Below are 12,240 nucleotides of genomic sequence, written 5' to 3'. Positions count from 1 at the left end.
TCCGCAGCTACCTCCTCCCAGCCACGTACAAGTCCACGTGTTTCTTGGGACTGTAAATCATCCCTACAAGACTGCTGCTGCTGCTGCTGAGTGCCAGCCTCCACCTCCATGCTGACACAATCATCCTCCTCCTCCTCTTCCTCCTCCTCATCCTCTTCCTGTGTGATGGGTGGCACAGCAGGAACACTGTCTGGATAAAGGGGGCCTTGAGAGGCAAGGAAGTCCTCCTCTTCCTGCCTCTGTTCTGCCTCAAGTGCCCTGTCCATTATTCCATGCAGCGTATGCTCCAAGAGATGGACAAGAGGTACAGTGTCACTGATGCATGCACTGTCACTGCTCACCATCCTTGTGGCCTCCTCAAACGGTGACAGGACAGTGCATGCATCCCTGATCATGCCCCACTGGCGTGGTGAGAAAAAACCAAGCTCCCCTGACCCTGTCCTGGTGCCGTAGTCGCACAGGTACTCATTGATGGCCCTCTGCTGCGTGTGCAGCCGCTGCAGCATGGCCAATGTTGAGTTCCATCTGGTGGGCATGTCACATATAAGGCGGTTCTTGGGCAGGTTCAACTCCTTTTGGAGCTTAGCCAGCCGAGCACAGGCATTAAATGATCGGCGGAAATGCACACAGACTTTCCTGGCCTGCTTCAGGACATCCTGTAAGCCGGGGTACCTGCCCAAGAACCGCTGCACCACCAGGTTAAGGACGTGAGCTACACAGGGCACATGGGTCAGTTGTCCCTGTTGGAGGGCGGAGAGGAGGTTGGTGCCATTGTCGCAAACCACCATTCCTGGCTTAAGCTGGCATGGCATCAACCACCTCTCGGCCTGCCCCTGCAGAGCTGACAAAACATCCGCCCCAGTGTGGCTCCTGTCCCCCAAACAAACCATCGCAAGCACGGCATGGCATCGTTTTGCCTGCGTACTTGCGTAGCCCCTGGAACGCCTACGGAGCACCGCTGGTTCTGAGGACAGAGCACTGGAAGAGGCCATGGAGGAAGAAGAAGAGGAGGGGGTGGAGGAGAGAGGTGTGTCACAACCAATAGTAGCATTTTGGAGGCGTGGTGGCGGAACAACCTCCAACACTACTGCACCTTGTCCTGCATCCTTCCCAGCTGCCAGAAGAGTGACCCAATGGGCCGTGAAAGACAGGTAACGTCCCTGTCAATGCCTGCTGGACCATGAGTCAGCGGTAATATGCACCTTACCGCTGACCGCCCTGTCCAGCGAGGCAAGGACATTGCCTTCCACATGCCGGTAGAGAGCCGGAATCGCCTTCCGTGAGAAAAAGTGGCGTTTGGGGACCTGCCACTGAGGAACCGCACATTGTACAAACTCACGGAAGGGGGCCGAGTCTACCAACTGAAAAGGCAGCAGTTGAAGTGCTAGCAATTTAGCCAAGCTAGCATTCAACCGCTGGGCATGTGGATGGCTGGGAGTGAACTTCCGCTGGTCCAGCAGCTGGGGCAGGGACATTTGCCTGCTATAATCGGACGTGGGTGTACCGCTAGCAGAGTTCCCGGAAGCACTTGGTTGTGACACACCTAATTCTACACCTTCATTCCTCTCAGAGCAGGTTTCAGAGAGGACTGAAGGTCTAGTGGGGTTGGAGATGCCAACTGATGAGGAGCAAGGAGAGGTCCGCTTTGTTCTTTGGTGTGGGTCTTTGAGGTACGCTTGCCAACGAGCTGCATGGCAGGTCAACATATGTCTGGTCAAGCATGTGGTGCCCAAGCGGCTGATGTTTTGGCCACGTGAGATACGCTTGAGACATATGTTGCAAATAGCAGCGGTGCAATCTGATGCACTCGTCTCAAAAAAGGCCCACACCAAAGAACTTTTAGAATAACGCGCAGAGGCAGCGCTCTGCACAGGCGGAGCTCTGCGGTGTGATTCAGTCGGTGTGCTGCCCCTAAGCTGGCCCCCAGAGGGCATCCTGCCTCGTTGGACATGTGCCTCCTCCTCCTCCCTCATTCCAGGCACCCACGTGGAGTCAGTGCCCTCATCATCCCCTCCCTCTTCATCGCTGTAGCAAACCTGGCAGTATGCTGCAGCTTGTGGAACATGACTGCCAGATTGCTGTCCTTCTTGAGCATCCCCTCTGTCTGCGCTCACGCTACTGCCTTCCTCTAGCTGAGTGTCATCATCAGAGCCCACAAAACACTGGGCATCCTCCTGGAGCATGTACCCAACACTGTGCTCAAAGAGTTCAGGAGACTCCTCAGGAGGACGTGGTGGGTCTAGGGAAGGAGTCACTGATGATGACATTGAGAGGAGGGAAGACGGTGCGTTGGCAGCTGCTTTGCTACTACCCTGAGACTGGGTGAGAGAGGATGAGGAGGATGAAGAGGGCTTGGTCATCCACTCTACCAAGTCGTTGGCATGTTGCGGTTCAACATGTCCAGCTGCCGAAAAGAAGGACAAGCATGTCCCATGGCCACGTGCTGATGACAATGCACCGCGTCCACGACCAGCACTGTTGTCTCTAGACACAGAGCCTGCTTGCCCTCTTTTATCGGCTCGCGCCTGTCTGCCTCTCCTTGCTGGCCTTCCAGACATGGTAATGGCCTGAAGGGAGTTGGGTAAAACAGCAGTTGGGTAGTGTATATTGTGCTGGAGGCACACAACCCCCACTAACTCCTGCAGATGCCTTTATTATAGAACACCAGAGATAAAGGGGTATATACAGATGTATACTGTGCTGTGCTGGAGGCACACAACTTCCAATAACTCCTGCAGATGGCAAGTGGGCTCAAATAGAGAACAGCTATGTAGGTGGATATAGCGGTATGTACTGGGTACAGAGCACGCAGACAGCACGCACTATCTCCTAACACTACTGGGTACAGAGCACGCAGACAGCACGCACTATCTCCTAACACTACTGACTGCAAGCTCTATTATAAAAGATAGATCACTACTACTAGCTATATGGGTGAGGTGAATATAGCGGTGTATACTGCGGTCAGGGCACGCAGACAATAACCAGAGAACACCAGAAATAAAGGGGTATATACAGATGTATACTGTGCTGTGCTTGAGGCACACACAACTTCCAATAACTCCTGCAGATGGCAAGTGGGCTCAAATAGAGAAGAGCTATGTAGGTGGATATAGCGGTATGTACTGGGTACAGAGCACGCAGACAGCACACACTATCTCCTAACACTACTGACTGCAAGCTCTATTATAAAAGATAGATCACTACTACTAGCTATATAGGTGAGGTGAATATAGCGGTGTATACTGCGGTCAGGGCACGCAGACCATAACCAGAGAACACCAGAGATAAAGGGGTATATACAGATGTATACTGTGCTGTGCTGGAGGCACACACAACTTCCAATAACTCCTGCAGATGGCAAGTGGGCTCAAATAGAGAAGAGCTATGTAGGTGGATATAGCGGTATGTACTGGGTACAGAGCACGCAGACAGCACGCACTATCTCCTAACACTACTGACTGCAAGCTCTATTATAAAAGATAGATCACTAGCTATATAGGTGAGGTGAATATAGCGGTGTATACTGCGGTCAGGGCACGCAGACAATAACCACTACACAACAGCAAGATAGAAAATCGGCCGAAAACGATCGATGTGTACTGTATTGAATGTACACAGAACACCCACTGCTTCAGACGCCAACACACTACACGAGGCCGCCGCGATGGCGGCCTTATATAGTGTGGGGCGTGCACTACACAGCCTGAGCTATGATTGGCCACAGGCATCCTGCCTGTGGCCAATCATGGCTCTCCTCGCTGCTGGCGCTGCGATTAGCCAAGCATGCGGGGTCACAGTGCATGCTTGGCCAATCATGAGCCAGCAATGCACTGCGCCATCGCAGTGCATTGTGGGCCGTGAGCGCCATGCGAATTTGACACGAACGGACCAAAATGTTCGGATTTCGCCGAACGGACGAACAGCCAATGTTCGAGTCGAACGTACGTTCGACTTGAACACGAAGCTCAACTCTACCCACAATACACAGAACATGGACATGCAATTATTTTATTAAATATAAACTGCTAAATACCCTTTTTCATCAGCAGTTAGAGCAGTCTTGTGAGTTCTATCAGTGTCCAGCAAAGCACTGGTTAAAGCTTGTAGGAGTTTTCAATTTCCCATGATTGTACTATGAGGCTGCAGGAACCCTTACCCTCTGTCTGGACAGTGCTGATTGGCCCTGCGCTGATCACAAGCACTCTCCCAAGAAAATAAAACTCTCCAGCAATACACACCAAACTGAGAATGTGCAGCTTGCCTCCAAGGTTCTGTTCTATCAGCAGACAAAGTCACTCTTTGACGAAACGGACGTCGGGGGGTGTTTGCCAGCCGGCCGGCATTTCTTTATGAGCTTTTAATATTTCTACAAATGTAAGTGCAATATTTTTGCTTATAAAATAAACTGTGTTTTATGGACTTAGGCCGTGTACACACGGGCGGACTGTTCGCCCAACCTTGTCCGCTGAACAGTGTTTGGGCGGACAGTCCGCTCGTGTGTGGGGCTTCAGCGGACAGTTTCAGCGGACAGTTGGCCGAACAAGGTCTTACGGAAATTCCGAAAAACTGTCCGCTGAAACAAGGTTTCAGCGGACTGTTCGCTCGTGTGTAGGCTTGTTCGGCCAACTAAGTCTCGCGCATGCTAAGAAAGGATTTCCACGTCGGAAGGTTGCATTGCAGTGTATTGGACGTCGAAATTTTCGATCCGTCGTGCGTGCCGAAACGTCATCGCGCACGGTTTCAGCAAACTGTTCGTCCGTCGTGTGTGGCCATGTCCGTCCATGCTAAGTTTGAGCGGACTGTTTGCCGAAACTGTTGGACGGACAAAGTTGGGCGAACAGTCCGCGCGTGTGTACGCGGCCTAACACTATGGTGAGTTTTCCTTTTTCGTTGGGATCGTGATTGTTGCTCACTGGTCTGCCTTTTGAGTTTGGATCGTTTGGCCTGTCCTTATTTTAACCTCAGCTGATTCCTGCCATGGATGTCTGGAGGTTGATTTGACGCCACAGATTTAATACTACAGGCCCTGTATCGCTTATCCTCTGGTAAGCGCATATGTTGTGTGGTGGAGGTTCACAAGCACTGGTGTTTCTGTTTGCACAGAAGAAATTGATTAAGTCACCATTTTCACTTCATTCACTGGACTTTTGATATAATTACTTCATTTCTTTTATTTTAGAATTTATAATTTTTATCACGTATTTATCACGTATTACACATTTATTTAATCACATGTTCATTCATGAGTATGATTTTATATTTATTATGGTGATTTTTTGGTGTTATTTATTGTCATATACTGTTACATTATTTTAGCTTAAAGAGGAGGGCCGGTAAAAAAAAAAAAAAAAAAAAGTCAGCAGCTGCAAACACTGCAGCTGCTGACTTAATAAACACACTTACCTGTCCAGGGCGCCCGCGATGTCGGCCGCCCGAGGCCGACCCGTCCCTCGGCTCTCGGGTCCCGGCGCCGCCATTCCCTCTAAGGGAAACAGGCAGTGGAGCCTTATGGCTTCACTGCCCGTTTCCTACTGCGCATGCGCGAGTCCCGCAGCTACTGCGCATTCGCGAGTCCCGCAGCGCTTTCTGAATGGGACGCGCTGTGTTCTGGAACACACAGTTCCCAGAACACAGCGCGACCCATTACCCAGAAGACGCCGCGACGAAGAGAGAAGACAGAAGATCTCCGCGGAGGAGGAAGAGGAAGATTAGGATTATGTGCCTAGCAACAGGCATTTCTGGCAAGTAAAAAAAAAAATTTTTTTTCATTTTCTTTTTTTTAGATTTTTTTGTAAATTTAACATTTTTTGGTTTTCAGGGTGGCCCTCCACTTTAACTTTATGCGCAGGTATATTCTATGTTTTGGTTATGGTGTTTGTAGATATCTTACAAATTTGAGCTGCAGCTATATTTTTAGTGATTTATTTAGTTTTTAGCATGGTATCTAACCCTTTTTTTCTATCAGCAGATCGATTGGGGACTGTGGAAGAAGGGAAGGATCAGAAAAGACATAATCAGCCTTTTTACATAATGCGGAGGATTAACCCCTTAGGTTCCACATTGAGTATAACAAACATGCATTACTGCATCTACTGACTGATTTTACTGTTGTGGGTTTAATAACAATTTAAGGTTCTCTGGTGCAGAGATTGACACCGTGTTCTCTGTACAGCACTGCAGAATATGTCAGAGCTATATAAATGTATACAGTGGAACCTCGGATTGTGAGTAACACGGTTAACGAGCTATTATTTTTTTAATTCCTGATTCAGTTTGCGAGTGTTGTGTCACAAAACGAGCAGGATTCAAGCCTCTGTGGTGTGCAGTACCACATTTGGCCAGAGGTGTGGGGGCGCCGGTGACACTGAGCTGTTCGGAGCTGCTCAGAAACACTCTGTTCCCAAGTGTTTGCGAGCCTTTCCGAATGTTTCTGAGTCTCTCCGGTGCCATCCCACCCCCGCCTCTTGCCCCATGCAGTATTGCATGCAATAGAAGTCAATGAGGAACAAATTATCTTCCTTTCCATTGACTTCTATGGGGAAACTTGCTTTGCGAGTACCTTGAATTACTAGCATTCTCCTGGAATGGATCATGTGTGCAATCCAAGGTTCCACTGTAATAATACTAATGTGTGACTGTGGGGAACCATTAAAGTTTAAGCTTCACTGGTGCACAAACTAATCGGACTGATTCAATGTTCTCTGTACAACACTGCAGTATATGTTAGAGCTATATAAATGTATAATAATAATAATAACAGTGTGTCAGGGATGTACCTAGACCATTTGGTACCCGGGTGGATCCTATATCTGGCACTCCCCCCCCCCCCAAGCGGGGCACCACAACATGTCGATGTGACGTCACGTGTATCGCCTTCGCGCACTGCAGCCCGGAACCTGGAAAAATCCTCCCCCCCCAGACGGCCAGACCCCCTTCACTTCTGCAAAAACAGCACAGACTGACCCAAGGATTGGCATTGGGCACCAGACAGAAATACATGTAACTGGCAGTGGCACACTTACTATGTGCTACTGCCAGTTGCGTCACTAGGGTTCGTGTCACCTGGTGCAGTAAAATATGGTGCCACTCCCCCCCCCCCCAAAAAAAATTCTGAAAGTGCGCAAAAGATGCAGCATGCAGGTCTTTGGTGTGCTTTCAGAAAATGCAGAAAAAAACATGCAACCTAATAGAAATCTATAGGACTGCAGCTTTAACTGTGGGTAAAATGTGGGAAGACCCCCCTTTACACTATACAGCCCTCGTTTACACAGCCCTTGTTCCTCTGGACCCCTTAACATTACACAGCTCCTCACCTCTGGACCCTTTTACGTTACACAGCCCCCACACCTCTGGACCCCTTTACATTACACATCACCACACACCTCTGGACCCCTTTTTATTACACTTCCCCCATACCTCTGGACCCCTTTACATTACACAACCTCCGCACCTCTGGACCCCTTTACATTACACAGCCCCTACCCCCCACAGCTCTGCCCCTTCTTACCTTATTCGGGCATGCAGAGCGGGAGGCAGCGCTGAATAGACAGTGGGAGCTGCTGGAGCTTACTTTACAAGTTAACCAGCAGGTGATTGGTTGCAAGGACCACCTAGCAACCAATCACCTGCTGGTTAACTTAGAAAGTTAACTCCGGCATCTCTCTCTGTCTATTCAACGCTGCTGTTTCCCTCCCGTTCTGCCTCCTGTTCCCTGCTCCGCTCTCCTGTATAAGTGAGCGGCGGAGACAATCTGGCATCCAGCCCTGGGTGTCACCCCTCTTTGGCACCGCCCCCTGCCCCTGTTGGTACGCCACTGTAGTGTGTGACTGTGGGGGAACATTAGAGTGTAAGCTCCAAAGACTGATGAGGCTGGCTCTGTGTTCTCTGTACAGCACTGCCAAATACATATGCACTAAATACAAGTATAATAATACATGCAACATGTACAGGTTTTCCTGTCCCAAGATTGTCAGGGTCTTTGTATAATGTTTTTGCTGCTCACTCATCTTCTAGCTTCTCTGTGAGTTATTACGGCTCTGACATAACCTGTATGGGGGTGTTAATATCGGAGTAATTATGGAGCAGTGAACAGCTCTCAGCGGTGGTATTGATAGAGGGCGTGTCCGCTGAGTTTGGAGAAATCACAGACTGGATATAAATTAGGGTTGGATGTTGTGTTAATGCTGAGCCATCAGTAAAGTCACATTCTGGTCCAGGAATTCATTCCAGACGGAAGACGTCTCAGTCCACTCTGTATTCTAGAGAGCTGAGAAGAATTCACACCTTAAAGTGCACCTGTAATGAAAGAAATATGGGGAATTTCAATTACTGACCTGTTCTTGGCTGTGTCCAGCTTCAATATTTTCAATCGCTGACCTGGAATAAGCATTATTTACAGACCTTCAGGGGGTAAGGGGGTGCTGATGGAGTGTGTAGGCAGGTTGCCTACTGTGTGTATAGTTAGTATTCAATCCAGTTTAGGGAAGTGGTTAATACTTGTGCCGCCTTTTCCTGTGTGTTCGCACGTTTTCCACTGGGGTTCAACCTCCCTTCTGTTTGATATAAAGGGCAGAGGCCTAGATCCTAGGGAGAAGCCTAGAATGGAGCAGGGATGCATGCACTGGAGCTCAGAACTATGCCTTAAGAAGCTTGCTGGTCAGCTTGGAAAGCAGAAATATTAGGACAAAGACTCCTTTGCTCAAGTTATCTCCAGTTTAGACTTTCCCCAAAGATGCTACACCTATGCAGGTATTTGGGCAGCCATAGTTAGATTTATTTAGGAAAAATACATTACTGCATATTGTACACCAGGGATATGCAATTAGTGGACCTCCACTTGTTTCTAAACTACAAGTCCCATCATGCCTCTGCCTCTGGCTGTCATGCTTGTGGCTCTAAAAGTCTTGCTATGCCTCATGGGAAATGTAGTTCTGCAACAGCTGGAGGTCCGCTAATTGCATATCCCTGTTGTACACCTTCTGCCAAAAGTTCAGTAAAGTTGCTGGACTACTTAATGCCTGGTCTGAAGGTCCTGGCGTCTCTCTAAGGAACCAGGGTCGGTCTGAAATAGCACATTGGGGTCTGTAAAACATCACTGCAATGCAAGGTTGGTCTATGAGTTTGAGAGGAGGAAAAGTTGCTATGAATAACCATAGAAGGAAACAGCAACTACCGTAGTCGTTGGTGTGGTACCTGGTTAGGTGACAGGTTCTCCAGTAGCGAGGTTCGGTGTCTGTCTCCCAACCTAGCTGTCTGTCTCCCTCAGTGTCCGGGAGTGGATTAGCGTTACGGAGATCTATACCTGGTCATATGGTACGTAAAGAGAAGGGTTCAGTTGGAGCATGCATGAGGTCCACACTATGTGCTTGACAAAACCCCATTCTGTTACTGGGAGTGAGATAACAGAGGTACACCGACTGGTGGAGTGGGCATAGGCTCTGCATGTCCCTTTTTATGCAACACCTGTACAAGTGTGTAAGACAAGGGACAATAATTTCTAGAGGAACTCTGCATACAACACACAAGTGGCTCATCTCTGAGTTGGGGGCCTGCCTTAATGTTTGGCTTTTCACATGCCCGTGGTCCCCACCTGGTTAATCCTGGGCTAGGATGAGCCATCTCCTGGAGTCCCCCAAAAAACCCACCCCGGGGGGTAGTCCTCTCATGTGGCTCCCACTTGTCACCCAGTGAGTTAATGGGACAGATTGAGGAAAGTCTGCCATTAACCGCCTAGGCCCTGGTTTAGAAATGCAGTACTGGGACCATTAGATCAGCATGACAGCATGAGAAGTAGCATGCATAGAAGAAAATATCAGCTGGGGTTCCTTCCATGTGTCTTGGGCTCCAATAATGATCTCTGTGAAATGACGCTGGAAATAATATTGATCCTATTCATATAAAGATATTACCTGTAATCAAACCTTACTCAAAGAAATAGGTATACAGACAGACATTATGTGAACATGCCTCACTTTCCTATTAAAGGAGTTGTACTGGGAATCCAGTAGGCACCACCCAGTCCAGTGCACTCTGTAATCTAACAAACCAGGTCAGGAACCAAACCAGGCCACCTCCTCTCTGGACAAACATACCCCTCATTGGTCACATCCCTATCAAATCCACGCCCCCTTTCTTCCTGGTCATACACTTAGTTTGTTTTTGTTCAGCTGATTCCTCCATCCCCACAAACAAATCCACTCCCACTGAGCAGCACCCGCTGCAGTCAGAATACAATGATCAGCAGCTGGAGCCTCTAATCAGGAAATTTCCAACAAGTCCCTTCAACAGAGGTCGATTAAACAATCAACGTCTGTAGAGCAGGAACACACTGATCAAAATGCGTCCTGTCAATGCGGCTATTTTGATCAGTGTATGGCGAGCTAAATGGGTTAGTTCACCTTTGAAAAAAACTTTTTATCTTAATGAAATCAGGGAACCCATAACACTACAAACTGCTGTGCAGTATAAAGAAAAAGCTTCCCTTCATCTGACTCACCCGCAGTAAAACCTCAACTTTCAGAAATTCAATTACATTCCCAGTCTATGTCCCCATTTAAGTTGGGACGGAGAGCTGCTGCTGAGTCCTGTCGTCACATTCCCATCACCCCACTTTGGTGGCTACTCTCTGCAGCTTTGCCCCGCCCCCCCTTAGCACCCACCCCTTCTAAGCACCAGAATGAACAAGGAGCCAGCCAGTGACGTCAGTGATTGTTACGGACACTGGTGGTTCCGGCACTGCCAACATCCTTATTTATTGAAAAAAACTGCTTAATTCGCCTACATGGCTGAGGATTCCCGGCCATGCAAGATAACCACTCAAGGACCGGAAGGATTTGCCCTCTTAATGACCAGGCCATTTTTTGCGATGCGGCAATGCGTCGCTTTAACTGTCAATTTCCCAGTCGTGCGACACTGTGCCCAAACAAAATGTATGTTCTTTTTTTTCCCCACAAATAGAGCTTTCTTTTTGTGATATTTGATCACCTTTGCGATTTTATTGTTTTGCGATATAAACAAAAAAGACCGACAATTAAAAAAAAAAAAAAAAAAAACAATATTTTTTACTTTTAGCTATAATAGATATCTCCTCCCCAAAAATGTAAAAAAAACAAATTTCTTCATCAGTTTAGGTTTGTATTTAGTTTGTATCAGTTTGTATTCTTCTTCATATTTTTGGTGGAAAAAAAAAATATTTCAATAAGTGTATATTGATTGGTTTGTGCAAAAGTTATAGCGTCTACAACATAGGGAATAGATTTATGGCATTTTTATTAATATTTTTTTTTTTATTAGTAATGACGGTGATCAGCGATTTTTAGCAGGACAGTGACATTGCGGCAGACAGATTGGACACTTTTGACGCTTTTTTGGGACAATTGACAAATAGCCACTGATTACTGTATACATGTCACTGGCAGGAAAGGGGTTAAGTGTTCCCTAGGGAGGTGTTTCTAACTGTGGGGGCAGTGTAGTGACTGGGGGAGGAGACAGATCGCTGTTCTGAATCACTAACAACAGACGATCTGTCTATCCTCCCCTGACAGAACGGGGATCTGTTTACATTAGCAAATCTCCGTTCTGTCTCTCTCAGGAGCGATCGTGGGTGGCTGGCGGACAATGCGGCTGCCAGCGTGGGCCCCTAGTGGTCTTAAAGCAGCTTATGTATCATGACAGTGAGTCACCCAGGAGAGCCAACCTGCTGCAGTATAACTGCAACTGTTGGTCTTTAAGTGGTTAAAGGGGCTGGTGACATTGCTTGTTGTTAAGGAACCTGTGGTGCATGCACTGCCAGTGTCCTTAACAAACATTGAAGTCACTGGTGCCCTTAAGCAAAGGGGCGGGTTCACTGTGATGTAATTGACTATATATGGTCATGTCAATATACAATCAATGACATCCCAGAGAGACTCTGTCCTCTTGTATACAACAGCTGTCATTTTTATTTTTTTGGCAGGCTATCAACCTCAGGCATTGTGATTGACATAGATCTGTATTGCTGGACATGTGATTGACAATGGATTTACAATGAGGGACCTTTTGTTTTTGTTTTTTTTTTTTTTTAATTAAAGGACTTGTCAAACATTTAGTTACTTTTTTTTCTAGGGTTATAACTTTTTATTGTGAATGTTATTACCTTATTGTTATAATGTTATAACTAGGGATGAGCTTCGTGTTCGAGTCGAACATACGTTCGACTCGAACATTGGCTGTTCGTCCGTTCGGCGAAGTCCGAACATT

This window comes from Lithobates pipiens, unplaced genomic scaffold (genome assembly GCF_037356315.1).
Source record: "Lithobates pipiens isolate NorthernLeopardFrog02 unplaced genomic scaffold, aLitPip1_a1.2 Scaffold_8, whole genome shotgun sequence".
NCBI classification, from domain to species: Eukaryota; Metazoa; Chordata; class Amphibia; order Anura; family Ranidae; genus Lithobates; species Lithobates pipiens.
The sequence above is the reverse complement of the archived record's forward strand: the minus strand, read 5'-3'. Positions refer to the sequence as shown.